Source organism: Aquarana catesbeiana, linkage group LG03, assembly GCF_042186555.1.
Source record: "Aquarana catesbeiana isolate 2022-GZ linkage group LG03, ASM4218655v1, whole genome shotgun sequence".
In the NCBI taxonomy this organism is placed as follows: domain Eukaryota; kingdom Metazoa; phylum Chordata; class Amphibia; order Anura; family Ranidae; genus Aquarana; species Aquarana catesbeiana.
The window spans coordinates 574919532-574943525 of NC_133326.1; the positions used below are offsets into that span (position 1 = coordinate 574919532).

The window sequence follows — 23994 nt, forward strand, 5'->3', positions numbered from 1 at the left end:
TCATGCACGCTCGATCCTGAGCTGGGCTCTGTGTGTCCATGGACACATGCTGTATGGCCCGCCCCCCACCCTCTGCTCCCTCCTCATAAGATTTGATTGAGAGCAAGAGGAGCTGCCTCTGTGTTCTGTAGGGAGAGGAACAGAGGCAGCTGCAGTCAGACACACCACTGGATCGGGATGGGTATGTATGTCATACTACTACTCTGACATTTTTTTACCTTAATGCATTAAGGTGAAAAATATGTTTTGCCTTTAGAACCACTTGAACGCTAGGTTCAAACTTTTGGGTGTCAGGAACATGCGTGAAAACCTGTGCTTTCCTGACGCTCAGAGAAATGTGCTGCCATTTACTAGATGTGCTGCAGTGTCATTAACTGGTACTGGCACCCCCCACGCATCTGAAAGCGCACTTGTTTACATACACGGTATGGCGCATTTTTGGAAAAGAGTGAGGGACTTCTTTTCCTCATTTCTCGTGCGTCAGGCAGCCTATTAAAATGAACGGGCTGCCCTATGTGCTAATTAATGCCCTGAAGTGTTCCCACACTTGGTCGCACCTGTAGGTGTGAACCAAGTCTAAAACATCCAGATTGGACGAATGTCATCTCACCACTATGGGTGCTTTATGTTAAGAATAAGCACATGATTTGAGTGTAAAATGCATCAACAGCTTGTCCTGTCTTGCTCTCCTGATTACGAAGACATTAAAGAAACTATTTTGTATCAGCTCTGTGGTGGTGTGCGGCCAATTTCTCCTTTCCTCTGCGTTATGTTAACCACCACCCATTCTCCGTTTGCTTTTTGATTCCTGTCTGCTTGTTAAGCCGGCTATACATGGAATAAAATTCAGCCAGTTCATGTATGGGCAGGCTGGTTGTACACAAGTCAGTTTATCGATCGACTTGTGTACAACCAGCTTGTCAGGCTTTTGCTGAACGATCAGTGTTGATGGCTATAGTTGACAACACTGATCATTGTATTTTGACGATGTGGCGGTTTCCCTGCATTGAATGTATGGATTTGGGAATTGGCTCATTTTTAAAAAAATGATTTATGTATGCCCAGCTTTACACTATCATCATTCCTCCCAACTGTCACTCATTTGGAGGGACTGTCTCTGTTTTGAAACCAAATCCCTCTGTCCCTATTTCTTCCTCCATTGTCCCTGTTTTTGGCCTGAAGTAAGGATCTCCATAAAACAATATATTATTTAATAACAAACGTGTTTTACTGCACTAAGCCTTTTATCTAAAATGTAAATGATTCTATTTGTTATTTTGAAAAGCCAAAATAAAGAAAAAGTAGTAATAAAAAAATGGGTTAAACCCATCTTTTTGTGCGCATTAACACTCATGGTCTGTGTTAATGGAGGTATGGCAGGGGTGTGTCATTTGCCTATATACTTTGTACTATAATGTGTTCCTTTTTCCAGCTCACAAAGTTGGGAGGTATGTTCTCATTGTTTTGTTGTTTATTTTCTGTTCGCCTTTGTAAATCACTCCTGACCAACCCAAAGACAGGTACGACCGCATTTTCAGGTCAATAATACAGACAGCTGACCACCTGGATATCAGGAATACACAGTGGGAACTATAAATTTACTCTGGATCAGATGACAATTTGGTGACACCACAGCGAGATCAGTCGGGGGGAATAATAAAAGTGAATGCAATCCTTTGAAATCCCAAACATGGGTTTGTAGGCACCTTCATCAGCTTCCCCAAAAAAAGGAGTCTAAAACTGGCCATACACTACTAGTAGATTTTCAAATGTTCGCTCATATTAGTACAAATATTCTGAGTACATTTGATGACTTGATGGATGTCATGCGAAAGTACTTCAAAATTTGTTTGTTTTGAACCCCTTCATGATGAGGGTAAAAAAAATCCTAACGCCTGAACACAGTTTTGCCACTTTGACATGTGTTAGAACCGTACATATCATCACAACTACTTAGTTTGTCCAGGTAGCTTATGCCGTGTTTTTTTCAGGGAAAATTGGGCTTTTGTTTGGTGGTAAATAACGGATAACTGATTTTTCCTGATTTTTTTAACTATTAACCGCTTCCCGACCAGCGCACGCCGATATATGTCGGCAGAATGGCACTGGTGTGCAAAAGGGCATACAGGTACGTCCCCTTTTAGAAACGGCGCTGCGTTCTCCGTGACTGCGGGTCCCGCGGACTCTATGTCCGCCGGGTGCCTGCGATTGTGTCACAGAGAGGTAGAATGGGGAGATGCTTTTGTAAACAAAGGATTTCCCCGTTCTGCCTAGTGACAGGACAGAGATCACTGCTCTCTGTCATCGAGAACAGTGATCGCTGTCATGTGTGTTGTAGCCCCTCCCCCCCCACAGTTAGAATCACTCCTTAGGTCACACTTAACCCCTTCATCGCTCCCTAGTGGTTAACCCCTTCACTGCCAGTGTCATTTTACACAGTAATCAATGCATTTTTATAGCACTGATCGCTGTATAAATGGCAATGGTCCCAAAATAGTGTAAAAAATATCCGATGTGTCCATAACGTCGCAGTCCCGATATAAAATCGCAGATCGCCATCATTACTAATAAAAAAAAATGAATAATTTTTTGTAGACGCTATAACTTTTGCGCAAACCAATCAATATATGCTTATTGCCATTTTTTTTATTACCAAAAATATGTAGAAGAATACATATCGGCCTAAACTGAGGAAAAAAAAAAAATTTTATATATAGATTTTTGCTGAATATTTATTATAGCAAAAAGTAAAAAATAATGCCTTTTTTTTTCAAAATTGACGCTCTTTTTTTATTTATAGCGCAAAATATAAAAACCACAGAGGTGATCAAATGCCACCAAAAGAAAGCTCTATTTGTGGGGAAAAAAAAGGATGTCAATTTTGTTTGGGTACAATTTCGCAATTGTCAGTTAAAACGACGCAGTGCCGAATCGCAAGAAGTGATCTGGTCAGGAAGGGGGTAAATCCTTCCGGGGCTGAAGTGGTTAAACTGGCCGAAAATTTTTTTTTTTAAATTGCTGTAGATTTCTTGCTATTACAATAATCTACTGCCAAAAAACAACCCAAAATACATTTTCCTGCTCCTGACGAACACAGGGATACCACATTGCTTTTGTTATCTTACCTAAAACACACTAAAGCCGGGTACACACCACTAGTTTTCTTTTTTATTCAACCCAGCAGGTTGAATGAAAAAAAACTGACAGCTCCGGTCAGAGGAGCTTTACTACTGATCCAACGTTAGTACAGCGATCTCCCCTACTGAGCTGTTGTGTTTTGACCGTGGCTGAGAGCGCTGATCGGGAGCCAGCCGAACGTCTGGCTTCTGTCATACCGGCTCCCATACACACGGCCCGAATGTCGGACGGTTTTTATTGAACTGGCTGATGTCGGCCGACATTCAGCCCTAATTTAACAAATGTTTTTTTTTTTTTCATTCTACCTAAAATACATTGACCCTGACTTTTGACCTAGTCCTTTGACTCTGACCTTGACCTTTGACCCTAACCCTGGCACTGACCTAGATCAAACCCTGATCAAGATATTTTATCTAGATTTTTTAATAACTTTTGTTCTTACACAAGTCTGCTTGTTTATAGTTTTCTCCTCTGGCAGGTAGAAAAAGGTACAATGTACTGTATTTTTCTCTCCATCCAGAGGAAAATAAAACATAGGGGCGGGCTGTACAGTGACTGATCACTGTTATAACCAATCAGAGACTATCACAGCGAACAAGTGATTGGGAACTGGGCCTCCCGGCTCCTGATCATTAGTACCAGACTGGTCTCTGTGATAGGAGCACGCTCTCAGCACCGACACAAGTATGTATATATGTGGCCTCAGGGAAGAAGATGCACTTCATTAAGGCCACATATACTGTACAAGATGTATACAGGAAGTGACAAGGGTTAACATTCCATTTTGAAAACATACACAATTAGAAATGTATTCATTTGAGAAAAATGTTTCATCCTGTCACTTTAAATTATCTTGTCACTATGGTCAAAAGTGAACATCAATTTGACCACGTTAACAATTGGAAAATTGAATGAACAGTCTCAAAACAACAGAATTTTGAAAGAAATTCTACTAGTGTATGGTCAGCTTAAATTGCTGCTAAAGATAAAATGACCTCCCTCATCTCCATCTCTAACCACATGCCCATCCGCTATTGTACGTGACTGTCACAGGAAGGTCAGAGGTGTCTCTAGTGCTGTGACTGACAACCTGGCTGCACCTTCTCTCAACTGTGCTAAACAAGATGGCGGCACCCAATGGTGGATGTTCTCGATCTTTAGGGACAGACTGGAGCAGCATTATTTTCTGCTCAGACATTTAATAATTTACATTTGGAAGTAGTTTCTGTAAACATGTCAAAGGAAAGGATTGCTGTAACATACCTCCCAACTTTAAAGTGACCCTATCACCACAGGCTTCACCTATTAACAATACACTCCTAAAGACCCCTTTCACACTGAGGCAGTTTTCAGGCATTTTAGCTCTAGAAATAGCGCCTGTAAAGCGCGTGAAATCTTCTTTTCATTCTCTGCAATGGGTGCTTTCACACCCGGGCGGTGCGCTTGCAGGACAATAGAAAAAGTCCCGCAAGCAGAATCTTTGGGGCGGTTTGGAAGCGCTGTATATAATGAATTGAAATGAATGGGCAGCCCTTCCGAAGCGTCTGAAAAGTGTTTTGGAAGTGCCGCAACACAGGAATTTTTAACCCCTTCTTTGGGGTTAAAAGCACCCCGCGAGCAGCCAAAAAGTGGTGCAAAAGCACCACTTAAACAGCGGTAAAGCGCCGCTAAAACGAGCAACGCTTTATCACTAACGGCCGGCGCTTTCAGTGTGAAAGCAGCCAAAGTATAACTAAAAGCAAATTTAAGTTAGGAGGATGGAGTGGAAAGGGATTAGAACACCTGTCAGGTTTTTATTGCCATCTGTGGTCCTTGTTAGGGAGATTCACCCTCTCTATGAGGTTGATTTACTAAAACTGGAGAGTGCAAAATCTGGTGCAGCTCTGCATAGAAACCAATTGGCTTCCAGGTATTATTGTCAAAGCTTAATTGAACAATCTGAAGTTAGAAGCCGATTGGCTACCATGTACAGCTGCACCAGCTTTTGCACTCTTCAATTTTGGTAAATCCACCCCTATGTGTCCTGTTTGCCATTATCATTGAGAGTGAAAGAGAAGCGAAAAATCCCTCTTTTTGGAGGGATTTCCTCTCACCTCTTGTTGTGGTAAACGTGGCATAAAGTGAAGAGAAATCTCCCCATTGGGTCACAGATGGCAAAAAAAGCCACTTACTCTATCCAAAAATGGGAAAATGTTTTACCTTTGTACTTTAAAGTGGTATTAAACCCAAAGCAACCATTTAATATATTGCAGCTTGACAATTCTTAAATGTGGTGGCTGCATTAGTTTTCTTTTTTAAGCTTTTTTCCTATTATTTTCACCTGGTGATATGACCAGTAACACACTTCATGTCTTAGGGTGTCTCCACTCTGGAAGGAGAAGCAAGACACCTTCCAACAACAGCATTGCTTGATTGGGAGAGGGTAATGTTGGATGTGTTAGCCGATTACATCTACATAAATGGACTTGAAAAAACAAAAAAACAAACATGTAATACTTGCCTGCTCTGTGCAGTGGTTTTGCACAGAGCAGCCCCGATTCTCCTCTTCTCAGGTCCCTCGCCAGCACTCTTGGCTCCTCCCCTTTGACCAGTACCCCCAATAGCAACCTGCTTACTATGGAGGCACTGGTATGTACTTGTCTCAAGCCCTGCTTTATGTGTCTATAAGACACATAGGGGTTGATTTACTAAAGGCAAAAAGACTGTGCACTTTGGAAAGTGCAGTTGCACACGGCAAGAGCAGTTGCTCCAGAGTTTAGTAAATGAACAGAAGCTCTGCTGACTTTCATCAACCAATCATGTGCAAGCAAAAATGCTGTTTTTTTAATTCTCCTTGCATGTGATTGGATATTCTTTGCAAAGTGAAGCTTTACCTCATTTACTAAGCTCTGGAGCAACTGCACTTGCAGAGTGCAATTGCACTTTCCAAGGTGCACAGTCTATTGGCCTTTAGTAAATCAACGCCATAGCGTTGCAGCTCAGCCCCCCTCCCCCTCCTAATTGTCTCACTGGCTGTGATTGACAGCAGTGTGAGCCAATGGCTCTTGCTGCTGTCTCAGCCAAAGAGGAGAGGGAATCCCGGGACAGCCAAGGCTCTCGTGCACATTGCTGGATCAAGAGGAGGGGGCTCAGGTGAGTATTAGGAGGGCTGTGGGGGGGAGCAGCATGTTTATGGTTTTTTACCTTCATGCATAAAATTTATGACAGTAACAAAACTTCAGCCTTTACAACCACTTAAGGGCCCCTTTCACACAGGCTTTCCGATCAGGTCTGCCTGTCGGTTTTTCAGGTGGACCTGATTGGACAATCCATTCATCTCTTTGGACTGGCGGATGTCAGTGGTGACATGTCCGCTGACATCCGCCGCTATCCAATCCGAACCTGTCCGTGAAATTCAGACGGATGGTGACTCTATTTTCCATTCGTCTGGAGGATCGGATGGGATCGGATGACAACGGACATAGATGAGAGCGGGGCTCTGACAGGTCTGTTTTGCACAGTGAGTGGAGACGGACTTGTCATCCGCCTGCTCAGCGTAGCAACCCCCCCCCCCGCTAAACAAAGTGCAGTCTGCCAGTGGAACCCCCGTATGAAAGGACCCTAAAGGTAATTTTCACATGGGCGTCCTCAGTTCAGTCATGTTTGATGAATACGGACTCAGGTTACATCAGTTTACATCCATTTTTGCATGTGTTTTTTTTTTAGGATGTTGTAGAGACCAGAGGTGACAAAAGTATTAATCAAAAAAATGCTTTCTTGCCTAAAAACAGACATAAACATAACATCCATTCAGATCTGTCTAAACAGAAAAGGACGCAGTCTTGTTCTTTTTAAAAAAAAACAGGCCAGAATGGACACTGATATAGTGGGATATTAACCACTTGCCCTCTGGAAGATTTACCCCCCTTCATGACCAGGCCATTTTTTGCGATACAGCACTGCGTTACTTTAACTGACAATTGCGCGGTCGTGCAACGCTGTACACAAATAAAATTTATGTCAGAGCTTTCTTTTGGTGGTATTTGATCACCACTGTGTTTATTTTTTGCGCTATATCCAATAAACATATCCAATAAAAAAAATGTAAAAAAATCTAATTTCTTCATTTATTTAGGCCAAATATGTATTCTGCTACATATTTTTGGTAAAAAAAAAATCCCAGTAAGCGTATATTGATTGGTTTGTGCAAAACTTATAGTGTCTACAAACTATGAGATATATACTGGTATTTTTTTTTTTTTATACTAGTAATGGCGGCAATCAGTGATTTATAGCGGAACTGCGATCTTGCATCGGACATTTGGACACTAACTGACACTTTGTGGGAACCAGTGACACTAATACAGTGATCAGTGCTAAACATATGCACTGTCCCTGTAATAATGACACTGGCTAGGAAAGGGTTAAACATCTAGGGCAATTAAAGGGTTAAATGTGTGCCTAACCAATGTTTGTGTGTACTGTGTGTTCTGTTTTTACTTAGAGCTCTAATAGATTTTCTTTCTGTGCTTTTCAGGGAAAGACAACCCATCATTTCCCCCTGTCAGCATACCTCCCAATTTTTTGTGATGGGAACAAGGGACACCTATTAGCAAATGTATGTATGCATAGGACCCTCCCATAAACATACATTGTGGTTCAGTCTAGAAAACTGACAGACTGATTCAGAGGGAACGCCCTTGGGAAAAGGCCCTAACAAATTAAAGATGACACTTTTCAACCGCTTCCGGACCAGTCGGCACAGTTATACTGCGGCAGGTTGGCTTCCCTGCATGAACCGTTGCCCTTTAAGACGCCTCCGGCGGCGTGCGCATGCCCGAAGCGTGTCCCCGGAGCCGATGCGAGTGCCCAGCGGGTGCGATGACCGCCAGGCACCCGCAATTGCTCATTACAGAACGAGAACGGGGATGTGTGTGTGTAAACACACAAACTCCGGTTCTCTCAGGGAAGAGGAGACTGATCGTGTGTTCATACCAAGTATGAACTCCGATCTCTCTCTTCCCTTAGTCACTCCCATCCCCCCCACAGTTAGAACACACACAGGGAACACAGTTAACCCCTTGCTTGCCCACTAGTGTTAGCCCCTTCCCTGCAAGTGTCATTTATACAGTAACCAATGCATTTTTATAGCACTAATCACCGTATAAATGTCATTGGTCCCAAAAATGTGTCAAAAGTGTCTGATATGTCCGCCGCAATATCGAAGTCTCGATAAAAATTGCAGACTGCCGTCAATACAAGTAAAAAAAAAAAAAAATAATAATAATAAAAATGCCATAAATCTATCCTCTATTTTGTAGACGCTATAACTTTTGCACAAACCAATCAATATACACTTATTGCAATATTTTTTTACCAAAACTATGTAAAAGAATACATATCGGCCTAAACTGAGGAAACTTTTTTTTTTTTTTAATTTGGGATATTTATTATAGCAAAAAGTAAAAGATATTGGGGGTTATTTACGAAAGGCAAATCCACTTTGCACTACAAGTGCACTTGGAAGTCCAGTCGCTATAGATCTGTGGGGGACATGCAAGGAAAATAAAAAAAGTTTTTTAGCTTGCACATGATTGGATGATAAAAATCAGCAGAGTTTCTCCTCATTGAAGATCTTCTCCTCAGATCTACAGCGACTGCACTTCCAAGTGCACTTTCAATGCCCTTACAAGTGCACTTGCAGTGCAAAGTGGATTTGCCTTTTGTAAATACAGTGGAACCTCAAATTACGAGCATAGGAGTTCCAGGAGTATGCTCATAATCCAAAGTACTCGCATATCAAAGCGAGTTTTCCCATTGAAGTCAATGGAAACGAAAATAATTTGTTCTGCATTGACTTCAATGGGATGCAACACCACATGCGGCCAGAGGCAGGGGGCGCTGGAGAGCCTCGGAAATGGACGAAAAGGCCAGAGGGACACTTCGGCGGACCTTGGCTAATCTCGGAAAGACTCCGTTCACGAGCCTTTCTGAGGTTTGCCAAGGTCAGCCGAACTGTCCTCGGGACTTTCCGTGCATTTCCGAATGGTGACTTTTGGCTCTGGCGCCCCGATCTCAGGCCAAAAGCGGTACTGCACACCGCTTTTGGCCTGAATCCTGCTCGTTTTGCAAGACAACACTCGTAAATCAATTTAGGATTTTTAGAAATACAGTGCTCGGTTTGCGAAACGATTGTTAACCGCGTTACTCGCAAACCGAGGTTCCACTCTAACCCCCATTGTGGTTTTTTTCAAAATTGTCTCTCTTCTTTTGTTTATAGCACAAAAAATAAAAACCACAAAGGTGATCAAATACCACCAAAAGAAAGGTTTATTTGTGAGAAAAAAAAAGACGTCAATTTTGTTAGGGTACAGCATCGCCCGATCGCGCAATTGTCAGTTAAAGCGAAGCAGTGCCGTATCGCAAAAAATGGTCTGGTCATTGAGCAGCCAAATCTTCCCGGGCAGAAGTGGTAAGGCTGTTACAGTAACAGTTTTTTTTCCTCCTTTTGGGATAAAAGTTTTACATAGAGGAATAAAAAGTTGACCATTGTAAGTACCCCTGTCAGTGGTAAATGGTTTGTCTCAATCCGCTCTCTGTCACTTTGTGTGGACAGCTTGGCCTGTTAAAGTAAGTTTAAATATAACAGACTTACTGGCCTAATCACCAGGTAAAATAAAGGAAAAAGAAAAATGAAGGCAACCACCCCATTTAAGAGTAGGTAAGCTTCAGTATAATAAATAGCAGTGTACACCTGGATTAGGCCAGCTGTGTGTAGACAGGTAATATTGGTAGAGAATTAGTGATATTATTGTGGTGTTATCTGTATTTATACACTGGGAAGCCGTTTACACAGGAAAATGAGTCATTGTATTGAGGAATTCCTGAGGTGGGCCTGTATATGTCTCTCTGCAGGTACAGGACGTGCACACATGCACACAGCAGCATAACATTCTTATAGGGAACATGCAGTATCATATTGCAGTCTTATGAAATATTTGCTATGGATACATTTTCTATACTCCCAGGCTGTGCTAGAACTGTGGTGGATGGAGGAGCTGAGCCTCTATACATGGATCCTTGGCTTCCAAAACCGGACAGTCCCTCTTCTGTTAACATAAATCCCCTTGTCCCAGCTTCTGCCACACTTAAAGAGACCCTGTCACCAGACCATTCATTTAATCAGCAATCTTCTCATAAAATTAGATCTCTATTGAATATATTTTAGTCATGTTCTCTAGCTGTAAAATCCTCCCTTGGGTAGACATCCAAAAGCCCTGAGCCTGAGAGCCACCATCTTGGATGTGATATCAGAAGACTCAGAGCTGTCATTCAAAAAAATGTATATATATTATATATATATATATATATATATATATATATATATAAATGGTATTAAAGAATTTTAATATAAATTTTCTACAATAAATTACATTTTATATATATATATATATATATATATATATATGTATTTATATTTTATTGCCCATAAAATCCCACTTTTTGAGGTTATTTCATTGGTGCTAGGGGATTGACTGTTGTTTGTCAATACGTCAAATTTGCTAGCAAATTCACATTGAAAATATATAAAAGAATGTTTATGGAAATAAAAGACACTGCACGTGAGCTTTTAAAATATTGGGTTTATCTGTGCCTTTACCTGCAGTTGGTGACAGGGTCTCTTTAACACCAGGAGAAACCATGATATTGACTTTGTAGAGAATACTGGGCCTTCTACTAAGAATCCCTAATTGAGTTTTTATATTCCACTATTGTTTGCTGTTTTTATTATTATATTTTATACAGTATTATTATACTTTCTATAGTATATCTATCTTAGATTTTTAGCTCTGGTGGCTTTCCCTGTAGAACAGCTGCTGAGATAACAGGACAAATCACATAGCACCAGATTCCACAATCTACTCAGGTATGAGAACTGTGCTGTTATTGACAAAAATTGTGTCAAGTGAACATTTCCATCTCTAAAACCCTAACGTTCACTTTGATATATTTATTAATACTTACAGTGAATATTTCTTACTTGGTTGAGACAGTATAGTCAGGTATAGATCATCATTAAAGTGTATTTCAGAGCAAAAAAAAACATATGCAGTACATCATCTGTATGCAGATTTACCATATTCATATACACCTACAGTATATACACTTTATCAGTTATATACACTTTATAAACAGAAAAAAAAACAGAAAAATACCAGCAGATCCTGCCAGAAATCTGGCACACACCTACATTTCTGTAGGGAGTTGACATCTCTGCCTCTGCTGCAATTAAATCTGAAGCAAGGCTGTCAGCCCTACTTTCCTGCTGGACTACAGAACATCTCCAACTCTCATCGTCTCTATAACATAAAAGGGGTGTGTTCTGTAGTCCAAGAGGAGAGAACTTGGCTGGACTGACATAATTGGTGTTTCAGTTGCGTAGAGGCAATGTTGTCAGCTCATTACAGAATGTTAGGAGCTCACTGGATTTCTGGCAAATCAACAGATTTTTCTGAACTTACAGAATTTTTAAGGAGACAAAAGCCAGGGAATGTTCATATATTGTACTATACATAGAATCAAGTTTTAATTTTTTTTTTAATATTAGCACACATTGATGGATTGTATTAACATAAGCATGTTGCAAACTGGTTCAAGCGCAACTATGTATATTAAGTCCATAAAAAAAAAAAAAAAAATACAGAAACATGAGTTAATTTCAGAAAAAAACACAAAATGATAAGTAGGTCTGGAGATACAGGTTATTAAAGTGATAGTAAAAGAAAACATTTTTTGGCTTAAAATTAATTTTTTTTTAATACTTGCCACCTCCTTTACGGTCCCTTACCTCCTCTTTGGCAGTCCCCCACCAGCACTGTCTCCTCCTCCTTTCTCGGAGTGCTTCCTTAGCAAGCTGTGTGCTGTGGGGCACCTGTTTGCACGTGCTCCCGAGTCGGGCTGTGTCTATCAATGGACACACAGCGCCAGTAAGCCACACCCCCGCTCTCACAGGAGTTTGACTGACAGCAGCAGGAGCCTTTCACTCCCACTGCTCCCAGTGTCTCAGCCAGGAAAGCACTGGAGCGGTATAAGGAGTCAGGTAAGTGTTCGAGGTGTGTGTGTGGGGGGGGGGGGGGGGGGGCTTGGTTTTTATAGGTAGTGGGGCTTTTTCTAGCTTAATGCAGGGAATACATTAAGGTAAAAAAAACATTTTGTCTTTAGAACCAGTTTTATTTTTATACAAACCTCTACCTTTTCTGTAAGCCCCCCTTCCCTTTTCAAGGGTTTTTATTGGTCCTTTAAGGGGATGGCCAATTTTTTTCTAGTAAGGGTCAGAAGTTCCCATCTTTCCTATAAAAGCCAAGCTTGTCCCTGCTCCCATCCACTCCCTTATGGTCCTTTTAAAGGGATGGTCAACCTTACTGATCACTAGGCGTTGGAATTCCCCACTTTTTCGGTAAAAGCCCATTTGTAACTCCTAGGCTTTCTATAGATTAATTTATGGGATGGGTAACCTTTGGAGTCCAAACTATTCACATACACATCATAGTTTTAAAATGTGTGAACCTGTGTACCCAAAAACCTAAACAATTAACAGTATTTGCTAAATGCTATAGTTGTGAGAAAATCTTCTCTGGTCATGGGAGCCCCCCAAATCTGGGTACACAGGCCATCATTTTAGCTCTGACTGGGAGCCCTATTGTCCCTAAATCAAATGCCAGTGCTTCTCTGTTGTATTCTTATAAAAAAGTCTTCTGTCCAAAGATTGAAACGGCTGGCTCCTGAATACCACATTTGTTTGCCTATCCTTGGTTCGTGTCTGTAGGGACCTTTACATACCAAATCTAATCAGGACTGTCCATAGAAATGTGAACCCACCTTTTTAAATCACCAACGTGGCAAGTCAGGAGTTTCTTTCTTGTAGTCAGTTATCAGGCCAGCTTGGCGTAACACAAGAGAGGACTGACATGTTAGGGCTGGAAAAACCTGCAAAAGTAGAAATGTTTAATTAGGGCTTTGTCACACTATTGCATGGAAAATGCACATATTATACATGGGGAGGTTTAATGTGTTTTACATAGGTGCATTCAATTTCTGATTTCCAAGGACAAAGTGCATGTTAGGCATTCAGGGAATGTGAATAGAGGCTGCTCCATTCAAATGTGCAAATCAGGATATGCATACATGTGTAGAGAGCTTGTGAAGAATAATAAGCAATTGTTAAAGAGACACTGTCACCAACCTAAAAAATGCAGGTAAACGTACATAATATCGAGCATTTTATAAGCTTACCTGCAGTGTTTTTCCTTACCATAAAAGATTTTTATTTACTTGCAATGTGCCTTTGAACTTGCAAGCAAATTTGACTACTTCAGGAACAGTCAATTACCTAGTACAGTTTCAGTCTAATTACAGTCTGTGCTGGCCAAGCTCCTCCACCCCTCCCATTCCTACATAACATTTTATGTAGCTGACAGGGGAGGAGTGAAAGGTTCAGCTCTAAGTCTGGGGGGGGGGGGGGGGGTGCTGCTGACATCACATCGGTTACTGCAGCTTCTATAAATGAAATGGCATCTATAATTGGAGGTGGAGCATGGGTGGATGATTAAAAGGTCCACTTCCTCCATTCATAGATCACAATTCATTTATAGAAGCTGTAATAATGTCTATGAATGGAGGAGCCAGGCAGAAAGGGAGTGCATCGTAAGGCACTCCTGATGTGAGCTTGCGACAGCCCTTCAGTTCAAATTTCACTCTGGAAAATTATGGTGGTGGGGGTAAAGCCCTGTGCACACAGGCCGAATGCTGGCCGATATCGGCCAGTTCAATAAAAAACAGCCGACATTCGGCCCATGTGTGCATGCCAGCCAGTCCAGATGTGCATGCTGGAAAACCAGCAGCCAACTGGCTCCCGATCAGCACTCTCAGGCTGAGAGTGCTGATCGGAGTGTTCTGGCGGGGGGGCTGTCCCCCTGTCAGAACACAACAGCTCGGGGGGGGGGGGGATATCTCTCTGTACTAACGTCGGATCATTAGTATAGTTGCTCCGACCAGAGCTGACGGGTTTTTTTTTCATTAAACCCGCTGGGTTGTACGGAAAAAACTAATAGTGTGTACCAAGCTTAAGGGTGGAATCAAAGAATGGAGGATTTCTACTGAACTAGAAGATAGAAGCATAAGGGACACATCACACTGAAGGTAAGTAGTAATGCCCCTTGTGCTTATTTTGCATTTTATGTACAGGTAAGCTTAGGTTTTAGGGTATATATCTAAAATATCTTAAATGAACAGATAATATTAGGCAAAAAATGATGTTGAAATGAATGGACTGATGACAGGATCTCTTTAATTACATACAATAACATACATCCATACAATCTCCAGACATGATTCACAAGTGTGAAAAGAGAGAATGTGAAGAGGTGCTATAGTATTTCTTCATTCCTCACCCCAAAGTTTTTCTAGAGTCAGCTCAGCCAAAACTGATATTTTGGTTATGGATGGATGATGAGGACAAAAATCACATGCTTCCTTCTAATGCCGCGTACACATGGTCGGACTTTTCGACCGGACTGGTCCGACAGACTTTCCAGCGTACTTTCGATGGACTTTTGACGGACTTTCTAACGAACGGACTTGCCTACACACGATCACACCAAAGTCTGACGGATTCGTACGTGATGACGTACACCGGACTAAAATAAGGAAGTTGATAGCTAGTAGCCAATAGCTGCCCTAGCGTCGGTTTTTGTCCGTCGGACTAGCATACAGACAAGCGCATTATTGGGTCCGGTGGAGTTACGACGTAAAGATTTGAAGCAAGTACCAAATCTAAAGTCCGTCAGATTTGCGACTGGAAAAGTCCGCTGAAGGTCCGGTGAAGCCCACACAGGATCAGATTGTCCGCCGAATTTGGTCTGTCGGCGTCCGTCGGACCAGTCCGGTCGAAAAGTCCGACCGTGTGTACGCGGCATAACATCTCCTAGGCACCCCATAGCCACAATTTTCCAAAGCATATTGACATTGAGTCTCATGCCTTCTGTTAGGCCTGGGTTGTATAATCTGTTCCTCTATCACATGAACACCTAGATTTTCCCCTTTACCATTTGTTTTGGCCCTCTTCTTGGACTACACAGCCAATCTGTCTTGAAGGCCACTTCTCAATAAAGAACAATTACGATTCTCCTCAGCTACAGTGGTAAATTCAACCAAGCGATGGCTACTTAAAACTGAAATATGTCCATGGTTAAGCAGAGTGCTTTAGAGAGGACCACGTCTATCTGTGAGTGAACACAATAATAACTCAAAGATAGAACTCTCCAATCAGAAAAACTCTCTGCTGATTGCCTGGATCTGATCCAGCAAAGGGGCATATCAGACCATTGCAGACAGACCACTGCTTCCATACAGATAGTAGTGATTCTTCCTGCCCAGTTATTTATGCAGGTACATTCAGGTTTAAACTGCTTTGCTAAAAACAGCTTGATTATTGAGAAAAATAGCTGAAGCTCAAATGACACACAGCATAATGTCAGAAAAGTGAAGCGACCCTTTGCCTTTCCTTTGTATGGCTCTACATAAAGATTCAGTTAGAGAGAGACTGCAACTGTTGTGCACTCTCTTTAGAAAATCAGAATGGTCATCAAAGTCCATTTCATAGGGCACCCCGTATTAAAGGCTTACTTATAAAGATTTGATATATAATGATATGAAATGGATGGAAAACATCAGTTTAAAAACGTGTCTAATGCGTCTCTGCCAAAAAAGGGGGTTCTGGTGATCGCTTGGTCTGCAAGCAAAAAAAAAAAAAATAGGAATAAAAGGTTTCATGGAACCACATACACAGCTCCAAACTGTCCCTTCTTTGGAGAGTCTGTCTCCTTTGGAACCAAATCCCTCTGCCCCTCTTCTCTTCTCAGTTGTCCCTCTTTTTTTGTCAGATCAATAGTCTTCTAAAAAAGATCTACTATTTAATTATCAAAAGTGTTATACAACGCTAAACCCTAAATCCAAACTCTAGATTCACACCACTTTCATTGCAGTTACTTCGCTTTGATACACACTAAATGCACTTAAGTTGACATTTAGATTTTAACACATTCTATTTTTTTTGATTGTGTACTTTTATTTAATAACAGGAGCAAAAAAATGTATTTTCTTTACTGAGCATGCGCTGTGACGAATAGTAAAATGTTTCAGCACGTTGGGCTGTGTTTATATGCAACATGTTCTATTTTCGTCTATCACAAATGACACTTCTCAGTGTGTTGGATCTGATTTGACAAATGCAGTCCAATGCACTTAGTATTAATGTGTCCTAAATGATTGCATTTGTTATTCTAAGACGTATACAGGCAAGGTGGTGGTAAAAAAAAAAAAAAAGAACCTATAGGCTTAAGCAAGCGGTTTTTCTGCGTTAAACTAGAACTACAGGCAAAAATTTTTTTCATTTTGGATAGAGTAGGGGAGGATTTTAAGGCCCCTTTCACACTGGGGTGGGAGGTGTGTTGGCGGTAAAGCTATTAAAAAGCTATTAAAGCTATTATTAGCGGCGCTTTACCATCGTTCTAGCGTCGGTATTCGTCCGCTAGCGGGGCAGTTTCACCCCCGCTAGTGGCTGAAAAAGGGTTAAAAACCACGCAAAGCGCCTCTGCAGGTAAAGCCGCGTTGTCCCATTGATTTCAATGGGCAGGAGCAGTGAAGGAGCGGTATACACCGCTCCTTCACCGCTCCGAAGATGCTGCTAGCAGGACTTTTTTTCCCATCCTGCTAGCGCACCGCTCCAGTGTGAAAGCCAGCAGCGGCTGTTTCGGGTCGGTTTGCAGGCGCTATTTTTAGCGCAATAGCGCCTGCAAACCGGCCCAGTGTGAAAGGGGTCTAACCCCTGTTAGATTGTTTTTCTCCATCTGAGTCCCATTGTGGAGATTTCCTTTCACTTCATGTCCCATAGCCAAACAAGAAGTGAGAGGAAATCCCTGCAAATTAAGGTAATCCCTGGGGTCCCCCAGGTCACCAGAATTAGTGTCCCCATTGAGACATTTTCTTTTACCTTCATTTTTATTGATAATGGTAAATGGACAAACAGAGAGGGCGAGTCTCCCTAACAGGGGCGCAAACAGCAATAAAAACTGACAGGTGTTCTAATTCCTCTCCACTCTATTCAAAACTTTAGTTATACTTTAATTCATTGTGGTCCCTGTAACTGCTAGCATGTAAAGGGGTAAGTCTTTTGTGTACATACTTTGTACTAAAAAGAGTCCTCTTTCTCTTTTCAGAAAGTTGGAAAACATGCAAATGGCTTTGCGCAAACCAGTGGCAGACGCTCATCAGGGGCGCAGGGGCGCCGCCCCCCTAATCAATGCGCCTGGACCTTACTCTACATGTCACCCCCTGCCCAATCGATGGAGCACCAGCCACCACTGGCACAAACCCATGGTTATTTGGAAGCATTCAACTTGCTGCAAACCCCTTCCCACTGAGATGAACAGAGCCTGCGACGTCTGGCAGGCTCTAACTCTGTTGCACCAGCTAATTTCAATGGCCACTCCATAAGTTCAAGAAAGTTCAGCGAAAAGAATGCTGTGGAATATTAACTGCTTGTCAACGCGCCATAGCCGAATGACGGCTACAGCGTGGCTTGATAACTCTGTGAGGGCGTACATTGACGTCCTCCCAGAATCGCCCCCCCGGGAATATTCGTGACCATCACGGATCACGGTAAATGGCCGCAGACAGTGGCCATTTACCACGTGATCGCTCCGTCAAATGACGGAGCGATCACTTGTGAACAAATCAGCATCATATCCGGTTCCTCTCTCCCCTCTCTGTACCTATTGGTACAGTGTGAGCGGAGAGGGGAAAGAACAGATGCAGCAGCACTGTGGGCTGGATGTGTAGTGTCCACAGCGCTGATATGTGACAATTCCTCATCCAGCCATCCATCCTTCTATGCTCAGCCATCCCATCAATCCCCATCCATAATTAGCAATACTCAGTCATCAATACTCATCCATCCATGCTCAGCCATCCATCCATACTCAGCAATACTCATCCTTCCATGCTCAGCCATCCATCCCTAATCAGCAATACTCATCCATGCTCAGCCATCCATCCATACTCAGCAATACTCAACCATCCATCCATGCTCAGTCATCCCATCCACCCCCATACATACCCAGTCATACCAAGCCGTACCCAGCCATACCTAGCCGTACCCAGCCATACCCAGCCATACTCATTCATGCTCAGTCATCCCATCCATACTCAGCCATCCCCATCCACAGCTCATCCATTCCCATTCATGCTCATCCATTCCACATCAGCTCTCATCCATGCCACTAGAGTGCCTCACAAAAGTGTAATAGGTAGTCAAATTAGATTTGAAACTTATGCCCCTAGAACACCTGATGGTCCTCCCTGCATGTTGGGCCTCTCTATGTGGCCAGGCTGTGTAAAAGTCTTCCACATGTGGTATCGCCGTACTCAGGAGGAATAGGAGAATCTATTTTGGGGTGTAATTTTTGGTATGTACATGCTATGTGTTAGAAATATTGTATAAATGGACAGCTTTGTGTAAAAAAACAAAAACAAAATGCGTTTTCATTTTCTTTACATATTTTCCAAAAACTTGTAGAAAAAAATGGCGTTAAAAAGACTCATTATGCCTCATAGATTATACATTGGGTTGTTTTCTTTCCAAAATGGGGTCATTTTTGGGGCATTTCCATTGTCCTGGTGCTCCAGGGCCTTCAAAAGTGTAAGAGGTAGTCAAGAAATCATATGTGTAATTTATGCTCCAAGAACGCCTGATGGCGCTCCCTGCATGTTGGGCCTCTGTACGTGGCCACGATGTGTAAAAGTCTCACATATGTGGTATCGCCGTACTCAGTAGTAGCAGCAGAATGTGTTTTGGGGTGTAATTTGTGCTATGCATATGCTGCCTGTGAGAAATAACCTGCTAATATAACAATTTTGTGAAAAAATAAATAAAAATCTTGCTTTTGCAAAGAATTGTGGGGAAAAAATTACAACTTCAAAAAACTCACCATGCCTCTTTCTAAATACCTTGGAATGTCTACTTTCCAAAAAGGGGTCATTTGGGGGTATTTGTACTTTCCTGGCATGTTAGGGTCTCAAGAAATGAGATAGGCCGTCAGTACATCAGGTGTGATACATTTTCAGAGATTGGCACCATAGCTTGTGGACTCTATAACTTTCACAAAGACCAAATAATATACACCGATTTTGGGTTATTTTTACCAAAGATATGTAGCAGTATAAATTTTGGCCAAAATTTAGGAAGAAAAGTTACTAATTTGCTAAATTTTATAACAGAAACAAAGAAAAATGCATTTTTTTTTTTTTACAGAATTTTCTGTCTTTTTTATTTTATAGCGCAAAAAATAAAAAAACCCAGCAGTGATTAAATGTCACCAAAAGAAAGCGCTATTTGTGTGAAAAAAAGGACAAACATTTCATATGGGTACAGTGTTGCATAACTGAGTAATTCTCATTCAAAATGTGAACGCACCGAAAACTGAAAATTGGTCTGGTTAGGAAGGGGGTTTAAGTGCCCAGTGGTCAAGTGGTTAAACAACGTGAACAGTTTTGGTCACATTTATAAAGCAGTGAATATCCTTCACCAAACATTCACTAGTGGTGAATCAACTACTTCATTTAACCAACTCATTTAAAACACATGCTCACGGAGGATTCACTTCTAGTGAATGTTTGGTGACTGTCAAATATACTGCTTTGGAGATATGCCCCAATACACAAGGCCTACTGATGATCCACACTATCAGTCAAAGCATGATTCATGTTGTTGCGTTGACGGTCAGACAGAAATAAAATACGCCATGATTACAAATCATTAGTTAAACAAAGGCCTCACTTTCCTTGCTGTGTTTACGATCAATAAATGTAATATTTTAAATCTTGTAGTCCTGCAGAATCCATCATTCACATTTACGGATCATGAAGCAGGATCTTCCCTGAGACAATAAACAGCCTAAAGAATACAGCGACCAACTCCCAACGGGAGATAAAAACAACAGAGCAGTGATTAAATGTAATAAATCATGGAGCAGGGAGGAAGCGTACACGCTAATGAAAATAGAAAAGGTCCTACCACCTCATTCTGTGATATAAAGGGTAACACTGGGCAAGCAGCTACACAGCTAAAACACATAGATGGAAACTGTTTTTTGCTGTCAAAAGGTTTGTAAAATAATGTACTTCCGCATGTGCTGTTCTATGGCCTTATTTACACAGATATTTTGAGATGCAAATCTGCTGTAGCATAAAAATACAAGTGTTTTCCTGTGCCCGTGGGAGCCACAGGTGGCACACAGCCAGCCATAGGAGTGAATGGCTGAATACAGTAATCAGGTGAATGCAGATGTTTTGATGCATTGGCCCTTACCCACACATGCTTATATGATATGTTCAGCAAACTGAAAACTTCCACATTCTAGGAATAAGTTTGTAGCACCCTCCTAGTGTAGGATGCTAAGTAAATTTAGTTTGGCTCCTTCCATAATCAAGGGAGCAGTAAAAATTTGTTCTGGCCTGTTCAGGGTTTCACAGGCTGGGAGTTTGATTGCTTCCCCCTGCCTCTGGAAGAAGCGATGCCAAATATGTGTATGTTAGTTGTTTGTACCCGTAGTACAGCCCCAAAATAATTGTGTGCATTTTGCTTTTCTTATACTACCTAAAACACAATGACACTGACACTAATTGACACTGATACTAATTTGAAAAAATAAAAAAAATCCTGTCCATAAAAATACTGACACTGACACTAACCCTAGCACTGGCCTAGGTCAAACCTTGATCTAGGTTTTTTTTGTATTTTTAAAATTTTTTTATTATTATAATTTTTTTTTCATTTTTACACACACAGGGAGAGGGAGAGATACAATGTGTCTCTCTCCTCCATTCACAGAGAGAGAAAACACAGGGACGGGCTTCACAGTGACATGCAAGGAGGCAGGGGCGGAAGAATTGATCATTTCTGGAGTATATTAAACTCAATATACAGTAATACAGGCAAATCCTTATATAAAACAAACCATACACAAATCAAAATATATAACAGTGTATGTCTTCAATAGTCCCACATATATCTCCAATTAGTATGTATTCAGAAATCACACCACTGTGTCTTGAAAAGGTAACAGTGTAAAATCTTCACAAATGTGTCATGTGAACCACCACCTCTGAGTGCAATGTCTGCTCACCTCCAAAATCATACCCAACTACAGAGTGTCATTCGCCTCTAAACCACTCCTCCTATGAACTTCTCATCGCCTCTCCTCCTTCTGGTTCCAATTCAGGTGTTTGTCCCCCTATGCTCGTTCTACATCAGTAAGGACATATCATGAGATAAAAAAGGAGAGAACCATAGTGCTCTCTATTTTCAAACAATGCATTCTCTTTAAAACAGGGGTAATGCAAACTTACAAAAACAGCATCACAGCTGATGCTCGGATATCTATTGTATGAAGTCACGGGCTTGGCTCCTCCCACCCATACACGTTACGCCCTCCTATTGGGCTTCTTCAGTAGGCCTTTTAAAGAGAATAAATAGTTTGAAAATAGAGAACACTATGGTTCTCCCCTTTTTTTTATCTCATGATATGTCCTAACGAATGTGGAATGAGCACAGGGGAACAATCTGAACACCTGAATTGGAGCCAGGAGGAGGAAAGGTGGTGAGACGCTCACAGGAGGAGTTGTGTAGAGATTGCACAAATTGAGTCACATTATTGTCCTTTCAGGGGTAGTCAGATTTCTTATTTATCTTATTTGTAGGACATTGCTGGTTAATAATTGTTTAAAGAAAGGAAAAATACTGCAGGCAAACATTTAAAAGACTGGATTTTTCGGTGTGTTTAACTGCACTTTGTAAGTTGGAGACAGGGTCTCTTTAAGTAAACTATCTCAGTATTTATATTTAGAAATCCCGGTACAACATTTGCTATCTGTTACACCTGGAGCTTGCCAAATTCTGCAAAGCTGGTTCTCGGTAGAGCTCTGCTAAGCAGCATCACACACAGCTTCAGCCCACCTATTGTGACAGGTTCTCTTTAGCTGAGGGACTCACTTCCCATGTAAGCCACATAACTCCACCATGAAGGCCAGATGTGCACAGATGCTTGTCTGATCTCCACCTGAAACCTGCGATGATTCAGCCATCTTCCCATCTGTTCTGCCAAAGTGTTTTGATATTACGCTGAAAGAATTGCCGGGAAGGATGTGACAAGTCAGCATTGTAAACAACGGCGGTTAATAAAAGCGCTAATAATAGATCGGCGACTTGTCACAGGAGCAGCTGTACGGAGGACAACTGCCCAGACGGCTCGTCCTGCCAGACGTTTATCTGGAAGAAGTTGGGGAGGAAGTTCCAAGCCAGAGTTTGAATGAGAAATGGAGGACCATGCTGGAAACTGAGAGCATCTGCAGGCCTGCTGTGACCAAAGAATATAACAAAGAACAGAAAATAAGACTGAGATGATTATTAACTGTTATGTCCCTAAACGGTTCCAGATTTTACTCCAGGCTGATATAAACACACACATTAATGCGGTTCTGTAATTATTAATACATCATTAGATATCATTTTTAAATGCAAGTCACGTAAGTACCTAAATCTAACTTGGTATCAGCCTCTTGCAGTCCCTGTACAGCAGAGCTGGAGTGTGAAAGGGAGAAGCAGTACAAGGAGCCAACCAGTTCATGTGTTGACAAAAAGCATGCTGATAGAAGGAGAGAGCAGAGTGACAGAGAGATGAGCTCATCACTGTGCTGCTTCTCTTTTCACTGTCCAATCCATGCTGGCGGCTGATCCAGGAATTACTTTGGTTCAGTGGGAAGTTAGATAAATGATGCTAATCATCAGATTGAGGACATCTAGGTGCATTTTTTTGCTCTGCCTTGTGCACACAGAACTTAAAAATCGTGGCTGGTTTAGACTTGTAATGTGCTTCTGAACTTGCTAGAAATTGTGACTATTCCATGAAGAGTTAAGTCTAATTCTCTAGCACAGCCCCCTCCATCTTTCTCTGCTTGTTTTAACCATCTCTTCTTCTAGAAGTGTCTATTTATTGTCTGTGCTGGCCCAGCTTCTCTTTCCACTGTCCAATCTATGCTGGTGGCTGATCCAGGATGACCGGGGCTCAGAGGAAGTTAGATAAATGATGCTAACCATCCGACTGAGGACATCTAGGTGCAGAAAAAAGTACTGATGGGGAAATATCTGGATTGAAGTTAAATAGTACAGCAAAAGTTGGTTTTGTTATTTTATCTTTTAAAAGGTCCATTCATTTTTATCTTGTTATTTTTTTGTTCTGCTTTAGGCCTTGTGCAAGACTTAACCTCTTGGCGCTGGCTGCACGCATATATGTGGCTGCTCGGCGGTGGACCTTAGTGCTGAGCGGCCCTGTTAAAACAACTTAGCATGCTAAGGGCGCGCTTCCCGATTATGTGACCACTGTGACAGCCAATTACAGCACTAACATGACACAAATGTCCGTCTCCAACTCCCGGGTTTTAGAACTCTTAAAGAGCAGGGAGGCAGTTGGCGTGAAAGGATTAAAAAACTCCACTGTTATAGGTTTGTAATGTGCTTCTGAACTTGCTAGAAATTGTGACTTCTCCAGGATATGTCAATTCTAATTCTCTAGCACAGCCCCCCTCCCCCTATTTATTGTTTGTGCTGGCCCAGCTCCTCCACTCCTCCCCTTACCTCCCTATGGAAAGTAGAAGTGTTTATATTATGTATATTTTTTCTTACTGTACAAAAATAATATACACCCAGAACTGAAGTCTCTTTGTTAAAAAGTGTTTACAGGGAAGCTTAGTTGAATAACAGAA

The 23994-nt window shown here is 41.6% G+C and overlaps 1 protein-coding gene across 3 annotated transcripts in view; it reads right to left on the minus strand.

Annotated features, from left to right (window-relative positions):
• The window catches only part of PRR5 (proline rich 5), a 167414-nt gene that overhangs the window by 83128 nt on the left and 60292 nt on the right, over positions 1–23994 (minus strand). For all 3 annotated transcript variants that reach the window (XM_073621934.1, XM_073621933.1, XM_073621935.1), the window contains exon 2: positions 12997–13104. The gene's annotated coding sequence lies outside the window, so the exon portion shown is untranslated. The remainder of the gene's footprint in view (positions 1–12996; positions 13105–23994) is intronic.